The 21,344-nt window shown below is 37.0% G+C and overlaps 1 long non-coding RNA gene across 1 annotated transcript; it reads left to right on the forward strand.

Annotated features, from left to right (window-relative positions):
* Positions 1-12,854: 12,854 nt before the first annotated feature.
* On the forward strand, positions 12,855-16,674 carry LOC144767018 (uncharacterized). Its single transcript, XR_013598026.1, has 4 exons — positions 12,855-12,920; positions 13,919-14,023; positions 14,246-14,372; positions 14,623-16,674. It is a non-coding gene; the product is annotated as an uncharacterized LOC144767018 (long non-coding RNA).
* Positions 16,675-21,344: the final 4,670 nt, after the last annotated feature.

Here is a 21,344-nt window from a genome sequence, read left to right on the forward strand (position 1 = left end):
GCAAAACTGGACACCTAGAAACATCTTCAGAATGTTTCCTCCAGAGGACCAGGGGATACTGGGACTTACACTAAAGCCATAACTGCCAGCATCGAATAACCTGTCAGATGCAACTTGCAGGTTTTCCTCGCTAAAAGGATTCTGACTTTCAGAAAAGTTTAGAAGTCCAAACATATAGAGGCTTCACTAACAAAATCAAACAGTAGGGGACCACTCATAAGACCTATCTGGGTTCATATTATGGACTTCGTCTGCTGTTAATGGCGACCACAGTGAGTTTATCTCTTGAGCTGAGGCTACCACCAAGGAACTGAAGTTGACTAGTGCACCGTCATTGTGCCCTTCTTTAGACCCAGACTTCAGCTCGACCTGCCGATGACCCATCAACAAGGACTTTTCTCCGGAAAATCTTCTAAGTTAGAATGTAAACTTGACACTGTGACAAACCTGGTGCCTGATTCCTGCCCACGACCGGTGGTAGCTCATGGTTAGCCTTAACTTTTGACTTGGACTCACTCTAGCTCAAACAAATAACCAGTTCCCTACATCTGATTTTTGTCATTTTAGTTATTATTTGGTCATTAATTTTACTTTATTTTTATAAAGTGAAGTGGGATTTTTACTGTGTTGTGTTTTCTACTTTTTATCTGTTTTGGTACTGATACATTCTTTACACATTTTTCCAAGGTTAAAGCTGCCTGCTTTTCGCTACAGCTACCAAGGGTTCAGCTCTGGTTTAAATTATTGAGACCCAACTGGACCTGCTACGAAATTGTGACATTATTACTTGGTGTGGACTCACATCTCCTCTAACTAATAATCCACTTTCTCACATCACCCGCCATGGAAAATATACAAATTATTAAAGATTATTCGAGTAATGCATCATTTGACCCTAAATTTAGAGAGCCTTTCAAAAAAGTAGCATTAGCAATAATTTGAGACCTTTGACCTCGTTTGTCATGGGAAACATCCTTTCCAACCCAACCATTACATCACACTACACTTACAACACAGTCATTACATCGCAACATCCTTTACAACGCATGTCACTACAAACGCAGGCATTACAACGCATGACACTACATCGCATGACACTACATCGCATGTCACTACAACGCAGGCATTACAACGTATACCATTACAGCGCTTACCATAACAATGCATAGTACCCCTACACTATCCAAAACCTACCCTATTGTTGCACCCCCTGAAGTTAGAATATTAATTTCTACCCCTACACTATCCAACACTTACCCTACTGTTGCACCCCCTGGAGTTAGAATAGTAATTTTTACCCCATACTATCCAATACTTACCTTAAATGCAATGTAACGGTATGCGTTGTAAAGGCATGCGTTGTAAATGTATGCGTTGTAACGTCATACATTCGTTTGTCATCCCAGTTAAAGCTTTCTTTTTTTCCCAATCTGTTTTATTCAGTTTTACATTTGACAACATATAAGGACAAGCAGGGAAGGGGGAGCCCTCGCCCCTTTGTAACCCACAGCACATTTGCAGGCAAATTGAAGCTGGGCTTAATGAAGCAAACTATAGTAAGAACAATGAAGACCAGGATGAGTTATGCTTCATACACTAGGTACACAATAGTATAAAGATACACAGAGCGGATTATCAGATTCTATCCCTAGGGCACCAAAAGTAAGCACCTAAAGTTCTGATACAGCTGCATTCCGGGCCATTGCCTGAGAAATCAGACACTAAGGAGTACTGTTGTATATCACATCTATAGTCCATATTGGCAAGGATCCATGTCAATTTCTCTATGACAATTAATGTCCACAGACCGCCAGTCCATTCCTGTATAGAGAGGGATTATCTGAGCCCTCCCAGCACAGCGCTAGGAGCTGCTTCGCAGCGAGGAGCATATTGAATATTATTCTCCAGTCCGCTTTGGGTAATGTCACCATTTCCACTGGGCAAACCCACAAAACTACAAATGAGAGGTCAGGGTTCAGTGGGTATCCCATCACCTCCCTGACTAAGAATCTCTTCCTAATAGCACGTCAGCTTGGGACACGACTACCACACATATGAATAATCGCCCACCAACCCGCAAACCCTCCATCCCATAGATCTGCTTCAATTTAACAGGCGTGCATACCACATTATATAAAATAGGACCCCTTGCATATGGGATAACAGTTTCTGGGGTAGGGCAAAAATTATAATTAGAAGAGAATCCCCTGGCTTGCCGGGGGATTCTTTTCTAATTGTTGTGATGTACCACAATGTCATGATCTTGTACGTCGTTCCTTTGTTCTGCACACTCCTATGAAGTGAGGGGATATCAGACCATAACTTCTCCCAGGCTGCCCTAGGAATGACGTTATGAAGTGTTTTCGACCATAGTGTCATAAAGAGCCACTCCTTTTTAGATAGGGGAGTATAAATGGGAGATACTAAACCTTTGTGGGCCACCATAGGTATTGAATAGTGTCTCCCACTCTGTTAAAGAATGAGTGTCTGCTAGTTTACTGGTCAGATGCATGGACCAATGGAGAAGCTGCAAATAATCTAAGTGTTTATTTTCTTGTAATTGAAAATCCTGTTTGCATTTTCAGAACATTTTGATATTCACACCCTCAAAGAGGTCCCATTGCATCCTCCAACCCCATTTGTCCCACTGTACAAGCCTCCCTCTAAAAGTCCCTGGAGAAAAGTCTGGGTTGCCCAAGAAGGGCGTGATGGGGACGGGGAAGTCCTTAGGATGCTACTCTTGGTGAGAGCATCCCATATGTTAAAAATGGTTCTTAGGGTCTCTGAAAAATAACACACTGTGGGCCTATTGCGCCTGGGCAGCCACAGAAGCACCCAAGGAGCTTGTCCAATAACCGCTGTATCCATGTGGACCAAGCCTTGAATACGTTGTTGGCGGAGTAAGTGAATTTTCGTTTTATATAACGAATGTGACTATGTTAAGTGATAGGAATCATGTAATAGAATTCGGAATTGCAGGACGTTGCAGGGCGTTGATACTTGGAGGCAAGGAGATTTTAAGTAATATGTTACGTTTAAAACCGACTAAGAAGAGACTAATGGAAAGTATATTTCCATTAGTATATTTCTGAAGTGGCCTTAGTGTAATATATCACAAGTGTGTTGTATCCCATTGGAAGACAAGGTGCTTAATGCAGAAATATAGAGTGCTATTGCAAGACATGTCGATAAAGGTCTATCAGGCAAGTCTGTACTATGGGGCATGATGTCGAATGTTTTTTTTAGTGATTATAATTCAGTTTTGGCCAACCTTTTGCAATAGTTGTTTGTTTTGGACACGCACAGTGGGGATTGTTAATGCATACTTTTGTGTGTTTTCCCAGTGTCGGTCCATTCTCAACTTTAATACAGGAATCTGGACAATCTTATCCATACCCTGCGCTTCTTGGATTAACAATAAGGCACTATCTTACCATAGATAATTACTACGTACATTTCAAGGTATTTCTTATTTTTATTGATGGTTTCTATTGCTAACAAACATCACGATTTTTTTGTCTTTTCACACTCTAAAGGGTTTTTTCTTTCCCGGTAATTGCGTTTGCATGAATTTTGAGCATGTACTAAACAAATATTGTTTCACATGCATAGGTGTCAACCTTTTTTTCAACTACTTTCACCTTTTTCAAATTCTTTTTCATCCTATTTTTTGGACCTTGATGGGATAAAGGATATACTAAAAACATCAAGTTGTTATGAACCTTTCTAATAATTGGAATTATTTTAAAATACCTGAAACTTTGTTGTATCATCTTATTAACAGCCTTGAAAAAGTCGTAAAGCGACGAAACACGTGTCTGCTGTGTGATTGCTGTAACAACGTAGCAACAGTGGTGAAGATCTGTGCGCTCAACCACTGTTTCATTTTTGCTTTTGTTATTGTTATTAACCTTTTCGACGCTCATGACGAGCTGAGCTGAGTCATGATGATGTGCTAAAAAAGGATTAAGAAGCAAAGGAAAAAATGAAATACTATGCAGAAAAAGGAAAAACCTATCAAAATAAAGATTATCAAATTGGTGATCTGGTTTTAGTCAAACAGCAACAAGTAAGAAAATCACAAACTAGATTTTACCCAATGCCTTTAGAAGTTACAAAAATACATGGCACAGCAGTGACTGCAGAAAATGATAGGAGACTAATAACAAGAAATAAGTCTTTCTTTAAAAAAGTTGCATTAAACAGTGAACAAAGAAACATACAACCAAATAATCAGCAAGATGAATGGATACAAAGAAGATCAGAAAGAATTTCAAAAAAGACCTGAAAGACTAATTGAACAATTTTGATATATATATATATATATATATATAAATATATATATATATTATATATATATATATATATATATATATATATATATATTTTTTTTTTTAGGTTGTTTATTTTAAAAATTATATTTTTGAATTATTTTACTTATTTTAGGGGGGAGGGGCGAGAATGTAATGATGTATAAACGACATCATAATGTTAGATGAAATGGAATGTCAAAGCTAGGGGAATGTTCAGGAGGGATTCAAGAGATGCACAGGGATGAATGTGGATGCTGATTTACAAGCTCCATTAAAGACATACCTTTGGATTATATTTATTGTCTCTGGATTTATATTACTGTCCTTGGATAATATTTTACACCGTACTTCACTTTTTTCAATGTTAAAAGTGATGCACTGGCAGCGCAATGGGCTTGTAAATAAGCCCCAGTGTACCCTTGTCCTTTCCCAGTGACGCAGCAGAGCAAGGTGACTCGCTGCGCTGCGCCAATTGTTCATCAATCTGGCTTGTAATGTCTTTTTTTTCTGGCTGTGAGGGTAAAAAAAAACGAATGATCCCCACACCCTGGGATAAATGTCCCAGGGCTTGGACAGGGGGTGTCATTCGTTTTCTGTTTTTAAAAAGCAAACTCCCACTTTAGGAGTTTCTATGTGAAAAACAAAAACTTGGGAAAAGTTTATTCAAGGGTCGTTAAAACAGCCAGTGGCCGTCCATCAAACTTTTTGCACATTGAAAAGAACCATGGTGATGGTTCCTTTCAATGTACAGAGAGGAAAGCTGAATAATCTCTAAAGTTGTCAGATCGTGGCCCTAAATTCCCACCCGGTTCTATCAGATTGTGGATGCCCACACCAAATATTGATGTACTCCATTCCAAAGTGAGCGTGGAAGGGGCTAATGTAGGGCATGGCTACAATTTTGTGTTGATTGGTCCCTTAAATAATTGAAGTGATGGGGTGCTGATATATTTCAATCTTTGGCAGGTGTTAATTGTTGATTGGCATTCTAACTTTAGTGAAATGTGCTGAATTTGCCTGGAAACCAAGAACTGTTTTTGAAATCTGAAAGAACTACGGAACAACACAATAGAGCAAAATATAGCGTATAGAGAATACAACAAAACACAACACAACACAGCAAAAACAACAACAACAGAAGGAAACACAACAGATGAACAATAGTTAAACACATTGACAATACACAAGCAAGGTGCAACTAAAATACAATGGTGTAAATGTAAAAACACACCGGCACATAAAAGAACATACCTCTCTACCGATATAGCTAAATGCAAAACAACAACACAAAATAATAACACATCTACAACGTAGAAACATACATAAAAGTGCAAGACATTACAGTAATGCAAACCAAAAATACACAACACAAAATAACAAACCAACACAGAACCAACAGAATAATAACACATTAGAACACAGTGACACAGCAAATACAGCAATATAATACACTGCAAATACACACAAACACATGTTTACAACAGCACAACTAAGTGACAGTACGGTACACAAGCATTGCAAAGCCAATAGATCTCACCTACAAGAAAGCTCTCAGCTCTTTCAATGTTTTAGCTATGTCTGCACTGCTTTAAAAAAGTAAAAAGCGCTGGCTGCAATATCTGAAGCAGTTGTTAGGAGTCTCCTTGGCCTTAATCAATTGTAAAAGATCAGCATTATAGCTGCTCAGATATGCATCTAGCTCTGGGCCGTAGGTTCTGTGACACTGGGGCCCAGTTGACCCTAAGTATTTGCTATTTCTATTGACAAATCAGGGGGCACTGAGGTTTGAGTAGGAGACCACAGGGCTTATTTACTCGTTTTTTGACCCAGGGTAGTGTAGAAAGTCACTTTTCTGTGATGCATCCAAAGAAAAGAAGGGCAGAAATGTGCCGTACCTATAAGATATAGCACATTCCAGTCCTCTTTCACCACGCTGGTGCTCAATTAGCTGCCTTGGCCAATGCAGGCACCCTTGCATTGTATGAATGATTGTTTTTTTAGCAGAAAGGGACACTTTTCTATTTGTGCTGTAGAATGCAACACACATGGAAAGAGGAAAAATGAGGGGAAATGGAAACATTTCTTCTTTTTAGGCCTGCTCTGGGGAGGCGTAAGGTTTTGGCGCTGCTCCTGCTTTATGTCATTGTATGTATGGGCAGCATCAAAATCTATGAGTGCAACACCCATGGAATGCCTCCTTGACGCAGAGTAAGGCAAAGCAGCGCTTTGCACTGCCTACCTAACTCCACATCTATGAGACCATGCAAAGTCACGCAGGGCGGCTTTGTGTCGCCTCATAGATATGATTGAGAGGCCTACGCGTCGGGATGATCCGGCAGCACAGGCCTCTTGTAAATAAGCCCCACATTCCTGTCCTGCAGTAGGATTTGTTACTCCTTTGTTACTAGATTGGCACCCGCATTTATCACCATTGGGACTCAGCTCTTCAGCTCAGGGGAGAAGTAATATTTTTTGTGTTCAGTATATTTTATTGAATTTTCTATTAAAACAAAGACAATACAAAAATAGGTCCAAACCAGGTTCTCATAGAAGAATCTCCAGCATAAGCATTAATATAAAAATTGCACCTATAAAATAACAATTATAAAACGATATGATATGTAACAGAAAATTAAATAAAAAGTGAGGGCAAAAAATACCTGTCATCATCAATATAAATGTCAAACGTCAGAGCTACTTACATTAACCTTAAATTCCTAATACATCAAAGAATAAATAACTCATTAAAAATATGTATTTATAAATGTTAAGCTATATAATGATAAATCAGATTCCAAAATGAATGATAATTAACATTGTTATGAATCACACCTAATAAAGACAAATTTGCACCTCTTCTAGTGAAAATTATCCATGACCTCCATTTATGAAGTGATAATAAAGAAGCATCTTTCCAACTTGCAGTAATAGATTTAAAAGCAGCGGACAATAAAAAATCTCATATATTTGTGGAAAGAGCAACCGATTTACCAATCAATATGTTATACGAAAGAGTATCAGAAAAATTGAATATTTTTTAATGACATCCCAAATCTCCCTCCAAAATTTTGAGACAAATTTACATTCATACCGATGATAAGAAACATGGGCAAACTGGTGAGAACCTACCAGCAGCTCCTCTGGTGAAGCGCATGTGAGGGACTCTCACCTTCACATAATTTCTTTGTTATTCACACACACCTTTGCAGTACAGGGTCTGTTGTAGAGAGTGGACTGATAAACATATGTTTATAAATATAGATTTTTCCTGGGCATTTGAGGACTGGATAAGACTGGTAATTCGATATAACCAGAAAGTGGGTTGAGGTTGTAGCCCCCTGCTTCCAGTTTTACAAAAAGAAAACTTGTATTTGTCCTATTCAATCAGGTATTTTTTGGGAAAATATTATACCAAGATATTTAAGTTTTTTCCTTTTGCCAAATTATTTCCTTTTTGGGTAACATATCAGGGGTGCAATGAACATTTAGAGGGAAAACTTAAGTTTTTGTTAGTATTTATCGTATGAACTGAAATCTGTGAATAATGGGAAATTAGATCAAATAAAGGAGGAAGGGAAGATTCTGGAATATTAACAAACAAAAGCACATCATCAGCTTAGGCTAAAGTTTTTATAATGACATTGTTAAAATTAATACCCTTAATGTCTATACAGTTTCTCATAGCAGTGAGTAAAGGTTCAATAACAAGAATAAAAAGTAAAGGAGAGAAGGGACAACCTTGTCTAGTACCCCTTAAAAGGGAAACATTGATTAGAGATTTGACCATTAATGAAAAGTGGAGCAAATGGGCTAGAATAAAGTGCTGATATCATACGAATAGATGAATCCGCAAAATTAAACATGAATTAGTATGACATAAATATTTCCAATTAACTTTGTCAATAGCTTTTTCCGCATCTTATGCCAATACTTTATGCGAGGATAAAGAAGACCCTTTTTCAATAGCATCAATAGCATGTAATAACACTATAGTATGATTTACAGAGTATCTATGTTTCATGAAACCAGATTGATCAGTATGTACAATGGAATCCAACACAGAGGTTAACCTGGTTGCAAGAATTTTTGAGTTTCAATCTTGATATATTAAGGAGATAATTATAAATAATAGTAGGATATTTGTTAGGTTTTGGAAGAACTATATTCATTGCCTCAGAAAAAGACCCAGAAGTTTTTCCTGAGAAACTAAAATAGGAAAAAACATAAACAAATGAGGTATGAGTTGTAAAGAAAATTCCATCGAAAATTTAGCTGGAATGCAATCTGGACCAGAATATTTATGCAATTTAAGGGACTTGATAGCCACATCAATTTCTTCTACTGAAAAAAAGCCAAATCTAAAACATCTTTATCTGTTTGTGATATTTTTGGTAAACCTGTGCAAGAAACAATCAATAAGTGACAAATCTTCAGGAGGAGGATTATTGTGTAAGGTTGAATAATAATTTAAAATATCATTAACTATATCTTTTTAGGATAGTGCAATCTTCCCATTCAAACCATAAATTGCATTCATTTGATTTTTATCATTTTCAATATGCAGATAATTTGCCAAAGATCTTCGAGAACCATAAGCAAGAAATCTAAATTTAGCTTTATTATTAGAAAGATTTATACCAGCCCTTCTGCTTAATGTTGAATTGAATTCATAACAAAGTTTTTGTAATTGTATTTTATATTTGAGATCATTGGGTGTTGTAAAGAGTCTTTCAAATTTTGCAACGTTTGTCCAAATCTTTAAGTTTAAGGTTAAAAGATTTATTATCATGGGTCATAAGAGAAATGGTTACCACTCTGATATATGCTTTAAATGCATTCAATCGAGGTACAATGGATGTAGAGCTTTCTGGATTAAAAGTAAAATAATCATGAAGTGTTGACAAAAGTTTTAGTTTATTATTTTCATTAAGGACAATATTGGTATTCTTTCGCCATCTGGATTAAGCATGCTGAGTTGTGCTAAGTTGTGGAACAACTGAAATGAGTGTGTGCTCCAAAATATCTATGTTATGTATAATCGAAACTGAAAGAATTAATGTATGGGAAACGAATAAATATTTCTCTCTTGTGTGATGTAACTACCAAATATCAACCAACTTAAAAATTTTAAAAAAAGACTGTACAGTGAACAAAGCTTTGGTGGACGATATTTAGTTTGTGATGTAATATCCAATAAAAGATCACATATGAGGTTAAAATGTACCCCAGCGATAAGAAGAACATTCTAGTTGAGCACCTAAAAGTAAAAAGAGACCAAAAATGTCGATAATAATTTGTCGAACCATTTACCTTAATTGAATGAAGAATTGTGTTATCAATTTTAATCCTCACTATAATATAACGACCTGCATCAGAACATTGGTTCAATATACCTAGATGTAATCTTTTGGCAAAAAGAATAGCCACACCCCTTTTTTTATTAGCTGTAGGAGAAGAAATAACATTACCAACCCACGTTTTCTTCATATAAGTCAAAACTGTTTATCAATATGAGTCTCCTGGAGCTCACAAATGTCTGCTTTCTGTCTTGCTAAGTAATCTAAAACTTTAAGATGTTTAACAGGATGTCTTAAACTTTCAACATTCAAAGAAACAATTTTTATATTATTTATATTACCCATATTTAAAGATGAAAGTAGAGAGGAAAGAAAAGGAATGATGATGAAAATGTAGAAGAATGAAAAGTAGCTTTAAAAACAAATGACAGAAGAAAAAGGGAAGACGGGGACAAACATAAATAAGAGAACATAAAAACATAATAATACAGCTGAATCATGCGCATGCACAACAAGAATGGCCTACCTAGAAAACACCCTCAAAGCTGAGTATTAGAAGAAAGGCAAGTTATAATAAGGAAAAATGATGGCACAGGATTCAAGTATCAGGTCCATTCGTTTCCATACAAAATGTAGATTGTTGTTCTAAGAAAGCAAGAAGTTCTTCCAGATGTTGAAATGACTTGGAAAAAACATATTTTCATATTCGCATTGTAGATGGGTCAAAAAGACCAAATATACAACCGGAACTTCTTACTCTTGGTCGAAGATCAGTAAATTCTTGTCATATTTTAACAGTTTCCTTAGCAAAGTCTTGATAAATAAAGATCTTTTTTACCATTCACCGTTAAGGATGGAATTTCCCTTGCTGCTTTCCTGTCACTAAGGGGCTCATTAAGATGTCAGGCGAAAGCCTCCTCCAACACTCGGATTCCCCTCGACCGCATCAGAGCCCTTCTGACCAACTTGGGCAGTTTACATTCTGACCGCCCGATAACGATGTTCGCAGGCAGAACGTAAACCATGCAGTCATTCCGACTCGGTTCTGACCGGCTCACGGAGTATTCATGTCATTCGGAACCACATTGTACACCCATATGGACATCGTTTCCTCCCTCTGGATTACTATGCCGATTTCCAACAGCCTTTCCGCGGCCTGTCTGACACAGAAAGGCTGTTGGAAAGTGACTTTGGGGGGCCTGCCTATGGTTGATGGCTGAGAGGGTACCTAAGGGACCCCCTGTAAATCCATGTACTTGTGGCAGGCACCGTGGGGTGCTGCGACAGGGTGCATGGTTTTCCGCACTCACCCCATTTCTCCATAGGAGCCTGTGTTACGGATGGTTGTGGGGCATAACATGAGCTCCCATAGGAAACAATGGGAATCCGGTCGCATCATAATCTGGCAGTCACAACAAGTTGGTCGGTCCTGAGGCTTTCAGCCCGACATCATAAAGAGCCCCTAAATGATGATGGCACAAAACTTTAAAAAACATTTGTTGCGGTTTGTGATGATGAGGTTTACCATGAGGAGGAATTTTATGTGTCTTCTCAATTTTAATTTCTCTAAAAACTTTAAAGCTTTAAATGTAAAAGACCAGACAATAACTTCTATAAATACTGCCATTCTACCTTTTCTGGTAAATTAAAGGTGCAAAGGTTATATTGTCGATTACGATTTTTTAAATCTAATAGTAGATTGGTCATTGACAAAAGTTTTGCTGGCATAGGTGTTAGACTGTCAATTTTGGATAGATTATCTTGAATTTTTATAGCATTATCAGAAACTTTAATTGAAAAAATAGCCATGTCTTTGCGATTATTTTTAATTTCTGATGCAATAGAGACAGCATTGAAACACAGAGCCTGTAATTCCTCCAACACTGTAGATAATGAAGGATCTTTTGAATCAATAATTTTTGATTTTACTGGTGCAAGAGATGTAGTCTGTTTACACTTATTATTTCCAATAAGAAATTTTTTTCTTCCATTTTGGCTTAATTAACTATATTTAAATCAAGCCTCGTTTGAATTAGAAATATATAAGCAAAGAAAATGATATTCACAACTTAAGAAGAATGTGCAGCAGCTAATACCAGTTCTGGGAGTGTTTTACCCTTTAGCCATGGCCTTTCCTGAAGTTAATCCCGCCTTCCTGACAAGAACTGCAGCAGAACTGGAACTGAGAGACTGGAGAAGAGCAGCTGAAGAGAAATTGACTCAAAACCTCCCAGAAAACGTCCTAAAAGGAATCGCTAGGGTTGTCAAGCTGCCACACATATTATGACGAAACAAGCCTTCGTCATAATATTGCTCATGGTCAAAACAGGCTATTCAGCGCGTTAGCGGGGCGGCCAACTTGTATCGCAAGCTTGCCCAACCCCAGCTCATGTGAGAAGTTCTGCTATAAAAAGGTCTGCTACATGTTGTATCTGGTTCAAAATGCACTTCCAGTGTATCTTAAATATTGTTTCCCTTCCTACTCCACACTTGATGAACTACAAACGCTGCAGTAGCATGGGCTGTGCTCAACAAGCTGACTCATGAGTGATATGGTTTTCAAGCTGGAAGTGATGGGACACAGTTGTATGATTTTACATCGTAATTTATTACCACGCATGGCAGAACAACGCATACTTTACTACGCATGAGCCACTACCATGCTGACATTTACCACGCAGCTATTTATTACGCTGCTTTTTACCACGCTTCTTATTGTTGCTGTAATCCATCAAAACACATAAAACGGCCCATTCCTCGCATTCCATTGTAATTAACATATTCCTTTTCTTTAACTGACCAATGTCATGTAAGTATTGTGTACGTTTGTCTCTCATCACTTTCTGTGACCTTTACAAACGTTTCTACAAGTAAGATGGCAGAAATACCTTTCAAAGGTCACTTACCATTTTCAAACTGTAATTTAAAATATACATTTAGTCACGTTTTTACTTATTTTTAAAAGTCGATCCCGAAACATATTTTGTTTATAATTGTGGTTCACCCTCCTAAAAACATATATAAAGAAAGGGCCATCCACCTTTTTGACATCAGTGGTTCGCCGACGCCGTCATCTAAAGGGAACACACTGTTGTCATTGACCGGAGAAAATAATTTCTCATTTGGAGCAACACTGCCATCTAGTGACAAAAGTAAGGATATTGATTTCACTGAAAGAAGTCAAGCAACAATATTTTATTCCCTGTAACGTATTTGAAAAAAATATTTGTTATTTATACATTTCAGGACTTTTGACTAAAAAGTGGCAAGTTCATAGAAAGAACAGTTATCTACAGATCAGAGAGGCAAGGTAAAGATTTTTATGTATCGTTGTATTAAATTGGTTTTAATAGTGAAATGTAAAACATATTTGTAACATTAAAAACCGTACTTTGGAATTTATTTTCACAACTTAAGTGTGTGACATATGATATACAAGTACATGTAGCAGAGGGTGTGAAGATGCCAAAGGAATAAATGTTGTCAGTGAGCATGGGGCAAAATTCTACTTGTACTACAAAAATGTACTGGACAATTTTTTTATGGGGAAAAAAAACTGTATTTTATTCAGTCTCCTGTCAAAGGTTTCTCAGAGTAAGAACATATCAGAGAAAGGTTGGTTGTCTTTCAAATAATACCATTTATTTAATTTATATTGTACAGTAACTGAGAGACAGTGATAGAATTTGTATCTGAGGTGGGTACTTCCCTCAAGGAAGGTGTTGGTCAGTGTCCTGGGACCAGTTTTTACATTCTTACTCCGCTGGGTACTTACCTCAGGGAAGGTGCTGGTCAGTGTCTGGGGGCAAGATTTTATATTCTTATTCCGCCGGGTTCTTACCTCCGGGAAGGTGTTGGTCAGTGTCTGGAGTCCAGATTTTATAAGCTTACTCTGCAGGGTACAAACCTCAGGGAAGGTGTTGCTCAGTGTCTGGGGTCCAGATTTTATATCCTTACTCTGCCAGGTACTTCCCTCAGTGTAGGTGCTGGTCAGTGTCTGGGGTTCTGATTTTATATTCCAACTCCGCCGGGAACTTCCCTCAGGGAAGGTGTTGGTCAGTGTCTGGGGGCCAGATTTTATATTCTTACTCCGTAGGGTACTTACCTCAGGGAAGGTGTTGGTCAGTGTCTGGGGGCCAGGTTTTATATTCTTACTCCGCAGAGTACTTACCTCAGGGAAAGTGTTTGAAACAGATTTTAAAGCCAAAGTAAGTTATCTTTACTCAGTAAATTATTTCAAAGAAATGGAATAGTTCTAAAGTATGTTTGAAACATGTACTTGACCCTCATGTTTGTTTTTCTTACCAGGAATTTCACAGAAAGCCATTTCTATAAATCTTGAGGGAAAAAAGAAGTGAAACCTGAAACATCAGTTGCTGAGAAAAACATAAAAAAATAACAAAAAATCTTCAGGTACAAATGATACAACCTCATATTTTTCCTTAACACATTTTTTATTTTCAGCAGGAGCAACCATCGAAATCCGATGATCTTTAAACATTAAGGGTTTCTAAAGTAATATTGAAAATTTTGAGAATGTTAAACTAACTTAAAAATTGTTTGTTTTACTTTGCAGGTTAAACAACATTTCTAAACAAACTTTTCTAATTGTTTTCTTGATACTTCTCATTCCAGCTACCACTATGAAGAATACCAGGAATACCTATCAGAGGTGAAAAGAGTACCAGCAAAAGCAGCTCATCTAAAAATACTTTTGAAAACAAAACTACACCTCCAAAGATCTAAGAAATGCAAACCTCAGGTACAAGGGCAAACATTTAACTTGTCTACTAAAAAAGTACAATAATTAACTTTTCAATATCAGGAAAATAAAACTGTCGATAAATAGGTTTGCAAATTTAAAATGTGTTGTTTAAACTTTCTCTCGCCTCTTTTCTTTTTTTAAATTAACCTCTTTTTTTACAATTCTATTATGGAACCATTACTTCTGCGAAAACACAACAGTAGCTTCTTAAAATTTACACTCACTTTTCCTCATCCTTTTTTTACAGAATCATCCTCAGTATATTCCAGTCGCCGAGCAAGTTACTTACAATCAAAGCGGGGTTATTGAAATTTGGTGGCTACATTTACTGCAAAGAAAGATTAACTGAGCCCAGGAGTCACTGGAGGTGCGTAGAATATTTCTCATCTCATTGCAAAGGCAGAGCGGATATTCTGGGTCATAGTGGAGAGGTCCACAGAGCATAACCGCTCTGCCTTTGCAATGGAGATAGAAGTTAGGGAAAATCTACAGCAGATAAAAATTTTGGCTGCCACCTCCAATGAACCCTGTGGCTCAGTTTTACGGGAAGTTGCGCAAAACATCCCCATGCATGTGGCCAGTAATATACCCACAATCCCTAATTTAAGGCGCATGATCCAAAGAACAAAACAGGCCATCAATCCACATGCAATAAGACCACAAACTTGCTCCAATACTAACATACCCCAGACTGTCACTTTTACTAACCTCTAAAAGTCTTTTAATCTTCTCTACAGCACGTAATTTGGCCATCCTTGAAAATACTGAAATTTGAATGATGGAGGGCACTTTTAAGTCTACACACCATCCTTTTACCCGAATTTATACTATTCATGGCAATATTAACAACACAACTGTCCCCTTAGTATTTGGTTTGCTGCCTGATGGACAATCTTCCACTTTTGCTGAGTTTTTATCAGTTATAAAATCCAAAACTCTGAACAAAAGTCCTAGGACAGTAATCATTGATTTTGAGATACAAATGATACATACTATTTCTAAACTATATCCTGAAACCCAAATACAAGGATGCTTTTTTCACTTTTACCAGGCGAATTGGAGAACAATTCAGAAAACACTCTTAGCAGAAGATTATGTGTCAGACAGCAAACTTCAATATGAACTTTAAAAAATAACAGCTTTGTGTTTTGTTCCTCCTGAATGTGTAGATGACTTCTACACTACAATTGTTCAATCAGATTATTTTACAACAAATGAAGAGAAATTGGCACCTCTTTTAAATTATTTTGAGGGAACCTGGATTGGCCATCTGAGTAGGTCAGTTCGCAGGAGGAAGCCATGGTTCCCCATTGAGTGGTGGAACTGCTACCTAACTTGCTTAGAGGGAGGAGCAAACAAACAATTCCATCGAAGGATGGCATAACTCTTTTAATAAATCAATTGGTAAGATTCATCCAAACTTTTATCATTTCTTGGAAATTTTGAAAAAAGAACAAAGTTTCCAAGAAATTAGGATGGCTCAGTCACTTTCAGGTACTCTAAATCCTCGAGTGTCACGACGTAGCAAAGAGATGTGTGAAAGGCTTCAATCTAAAATTCAACAATTTCCTTTAATGGGCACATCTGACTATCTTGAAAGTACTGCTTATATTCTTAATTTCTATCGACCATTATCACCATGTGAATTAATCGCCTGTTTTACACAACTTCCAAAAGATTTAATTGGCATTTTTCAAATTTACCCAAATTCCAAATAAAAAATTATTTTGCAGTCTTGCCAACTTGCTACATTTTTCAGAACTGACGGCACATCAATTGTGGTTCATTGCTTTTATTTTGAAGCACTTTTTTTAATTTTCAATTTTTCAAAATTTTCAAACTTAGGCAAGGTATGGTTTAATGAATCTGTCAGTGTTCATCTAAGATTGCTTTTATTAACAGTTTAATAGCCAAAAATTAATTGTCCCAAAGTGTGTATGTTACGGCAACCTGCATGGGGATTAAAGTGTAGGTATTGTAAATTAAAAAACATACTCTCCACAGTGTTTGATTTTATCTCACACATCTTTCCTTACAGTAAATGTATGTACCCCATGTTATAATGTAATGAAAAAAAAGTTCTTATCCTAACCACACCCCGTCTTCATGCCATTGCAGTCTGAGAGGCACCACCAACTACAGAAACTAACGTTAAACAGTGTGCGTCTAAGAAGTTTTTATTAAAATTAAAATGGACTATTTTATCCATTATACTTATCGCTAAACAGTTGAATAAATCATATTAAGAAAAGATTGACAAATGTTTTTGAGTTTGCAATTAAATATTGGTTGTGCTTCTTTATAAATTAACCGATACATTGTTGGAAAAATATTTAAATAAATGATATTTACTCAACAAATAAATCTTTTCACTGTTAACTGGCTGAATTTATTTGCTTTTTTTCATTTTTTAATGTTATATTCATTTTTATATATTTTTTAAAAAGATTTAAAATGTCCAAAATGTTATTAACAATTGCATTGATCTATTTTTTTTATGATAATTGATTGTAAATCATTTTTTCAAATAAATGTAATACTCTGGTATTTTTTCCTAAAGGGGAAAATTACCTGGGTATTAAAACGCTACCCCACCCAATACCCCTATATCACGAGCATCCAGCTCCTAAAGGATAACATGGATTTTTTTCTTAGAGAATATTGTTCTTTTTTTTGTCAAAATTAACAGATAGACACTTACAATTTAATACTCAGGGATTTGTTCCACCAGAAAAAAATACCTGGGTATTAACACACTACCCCACACAATACCCCTGTATCCCAAGCATCCCACTCCTAAAGGTTAGCGTAGTAATTTGATGTTGAGTATTGTTCTATTTTTGTCAAAATTAAGGGATAGACACTTACAATGTAATACTTATGGATTCTTTCCACCAGAACAGAAAAAATACCTGGGTATTAAAACACTATGTATGTATTTTCTTATAAAATAGTGTTCATGTTTGCATAAAAAATGGAATAACACTCAAATTATAATACGCAGGTATTTTTTTTCAACCCAGAAAAAAATAACCAGGTATTAAAACACTACCCCACCTAATACCCGAATATCCCCCACCTAAAGGTTAGCCTACTATTTTCATATAGATAATGGTAAATATTTGCAAAATTAAAAGACATGAGACCAGTCGTAGAAGGGTTTCCAGTGAAGAAGATGTGCCTGTGCAATCCAACGCAGCTTGCGTTGTAAAGTCGTTCGTGGACGGCATACACTTGGAAAAGACGTTTACGTGGTAAGTGTACCATTGTAAACGTAGCGCGTAGTAAAGCCATCGTGGTAGAGGATGTTTTCCCAAGGGACAGGTGCACAGGCAGAAATATGCAACATGCAGCATCTGATGCTTCATCATAATATCTGTCTGCTAATGCAAGCGCAGCCACAGGCTAGAATGGGAAAATGAAATAAATCCTGCCGGAATTTCAATTAGCCTCTTCGATCTCGTGATTTACCACTTTACTGAAGAGCCCAAAACTACACATGGAGAGTTGAACTACAGTGCACCTCTTACACCATGTGCTTAACCCCCCCCATAAAATTTGCACCAAAAAAATGAGCAGTGGAATGACACATGTAAAGTGTCCATGCTCTATGGGAGGGACAAACACAAGAAAAGGAAGGAAGCATTTGACAGCTGACCAATAAGAAGCAAGCAAATGAAAGTGATGATATAGTCAAGCAATGGTAAAGTAGTGGATCGCCTCCAAACCCACTGAAAGCAAAATGTCTCGAAGAGACAGTGCATGCACTCTCTAGGCAAAACCTAAAAATGTACAAAAAGGCAACCACAAAACAGCAGCACCACACAGCAGCGCAACACAAGACATACATACAACACAACCTAACACAGTTCAGTTGTAAGGTTAGGCTGAAATGTGTTGAGATATTGGTGTGTTGTTTCAGTGTGTTGGTACGTTGTGTCATTGTACCGTTGTGTTGTACTTTGTTGGAGCATTGCATTATGCTTTTGTGTTGTTTGTTTGTGGTGGATGTAATGTTACCTTGTTTTGTTATGTTGTTACGTCGAGCTGTATTGTTGCTGTGTTATTATGGTGTTTTATTGTAACCTGGTGCTGTTGACCCTCAAATGCAGTCCGTTTGCTTAAATAAACACAGATATTCTTGGCACATATCAACACCACCAGAAATCTGCATTTCTGGAAAATTTAGTAAAATGTGTTTTCACCAAGCAGTGCACTGGTTACCACTAATAACATGCAATAGCACAAATTAAAAATGTTTTGAGATTCAGTCTTCAGTTGGTGCATAAATGGCACTGACATGTGTCAGACAGGATCTCCTGTTTTCGCTGCATGATCTCTGCCTTCCTGGCCGACAAGGTCAGAGTGGAACAGTCATTCTTGCTAAAGCTCTCATTCCAAGTGACCTGTTTTTCTTTGTTGTTTTTTTTATTGAAGTCCAAAAATAACAATACATTAAATCCATTACAACCAATACATCCATCCGAAAAAATGACCTTTGGGCAAACAAAAAATTTCCACAATATCCTAAATAATACACAAAGCATTATAAAGTCAGGGATAAATACAGGGAAGCCCACGAAGAAGTTTTTTAACCAAATAAATAAGGTAATCCCCCCTCTCAATCTCAGTCAAAGTATGTAGCCCATATTTTCCCAAATTTCCTAAGACCCCCCACACGTAGTGCATAAGTACATTCACTTTTTCTAACTGCTTTCATTTTATGGGCCCATTTGAGCACAGAAGGAATCACAGTGGTGCGCCACCTTTGCAGTATAAGTGATCTGGCTACTGCCATTGCAATATATAGAAATTTAACCAAGTGGTGAGAAAGGGAATGGTCAGGGTCGTAACCAATAACAGTTAACAAATCATTCACTGCTAATTGAGTGCCACATTCGATTTCCAAATAACAAAAGATATCCTTCCAGAATTTCTGGATCATAGGGCATTGTAACATTATATGTGACCAATTGGCTAAAGGAAAATTCACACAACGAAAGCAGTGTGGTGGATGATTGGCATACATTTTCGACAAAGATAAAGGAGTTCGATGAAGTTGCCATTTGCTAAAGAAAAGCATCCTATGCCAATTCTCACCTCTAAGCGTGTTAAAATTAAGATTATTAATAGATGACCACAGGTTAGCTGAGATTTCTAGGTCTTCGCAATCCTTCCATTTTTTAATAGCCTTCTGCCCAAGATCTAGGGCCCTGACTGAGGCTAAGCGCTTTTTCCATGCCCCTGGTTTCCTCACAGAGGGATCTTCTAAAGGTTTGTTAGTTAGCTGATGTTGTTCGCTAATTTGAGAGACATCTAGCTCAGCGAGGAATTTAAGGAAGATGTTATATGACCCCAAAAGAATAAAGTCATTGACTATTAAATGTGCCATTTCGATCCTGGTCAGCCATTTTCCATTCTTCAGAAAGTCTAAAACCTTACAAAATCCTACCGATGCCCATTTTAGAGTGAGTTCTGAGGATTGTGTGATCCCTGCTAAAGGTAAAATATCAGCTAGTAAAGTGGTTGAATTAATTACTCAAATAGAATATCTTTGATAAAGTGCCTGTTGTTTTCTAAAAAAACAATGAAGGCATTTATAGCGAACCCGCTTAGGGGGTCGGAAAATAAACAATGGGGAATGGATTTGACTCACCTTACACATTAATTCCATAAAGAAATTAATAGAAAGGTTTGACTGAGGTTGAGATTTAAATCTAGACAAATACTGAGCAAAATAAGCAAAGTAATAATCCCTGAGATTCGGGGGGGCTAAGCCTCCTTGATCCTGTTCTTCATATAAAGTCCTGAGTGCAATACGTGATGCTTTTTTTGCCCAAAGAAAAGATGTAAACATAGACTCTACTTGGGTGAAAAAGGCGCTTGACAAACAACAAGGAATGGTTGAAAACAAAAAATTAAACAAAGGAAGAACAGATATTTTAACCAAGGCGACCCAGCCCAAAATAGATAACGGCAAAGAGTTCCAGTGTGAAAACAAGGCCTGATTTTTCTGCAAAAGCAGAAGAAAATTTAGATGATATAAATCGGAAACTCTTTCAGAGAAATATACTCCAAGATATCTTTTAGGATGAGTGTTGGCGCAAGCAAGGATATCGGGGTGCAGATCCAAACCTGCAACAGCGCATTGTAACATTTCGGTCTTTCTTTTTATAATGCGATACCCCCCAAGTGCCTCAAAGTCTTCAAATACCTGGAAGACTTTGGCCTGAACGTCTATTTCTGGTTTAATAATACTAATGATATCGTCGGCGTATAATTTCAATTTTGCCATAGATGGAATAGGGGGACGGATATCAGGGCAGTCAAGTCAAGTCAATTTTTATTGTATAAAATTATTAAAAATTATTACAAAATGCATTTTGATCATCATAGAACGTTAAAAACACATGTGTAAATGTTAACTATTAGGATTTGTTGGCCATATGAAAATAAATATCATATATTTCAATTTGGTGCTATACTTCCCTGTACAGCTTGCTGTAAGAGAGATTGTGCTTTCATCATATATTTAACCCCCCTGCAAGCCAACATAGGAGATGATCCATCTAGCCATCGAATTACAGCATGCCTACATGTCCGAATGTTCAGTTTGTTAAAAATGTTCTTTAAAAGCAGTCTCCTCAGATCCTTAAGTGCCGGGCAAACACATAGTAAGTGAGTTAATGTTTCATTGTGATATCCACATAGACGACAATGATGGTCAGTGTGACAATTTTTCCAGGATGGTAATAAGTCCTTTGAAAACTGTATGCCTAGTCGATGATTTATATATCTTTGTTTTAGGAACCTATTGAAGTGGCTTTCCAGATAAGTCTGTGGCTTTATCCCGGAATATGAGTTTATCACGGTCCACCCGTGTCGTCGTTTTGCGGTACTTATTTTATCTTCCAGATAGGATTCCCATTTGACCGCGTTGGTTGCAATTTTGTCAGAGGTATGTCTATC

Source organism: Lissotriton helveticus, chromosome 7 (genome assembly GCF_964261635.1).
Source record: "Lissotriton helveticus chromosome 7, aLisHel1.1, whole genome shotgun sequence".
Classification (NCBI taxonomy): domain Eukaryota; kingdom Metazoa; phylum Chordata; class Amphibia; order Caudata; family Salamandridae; genus Lissotriton; species Lissotriton helveticus.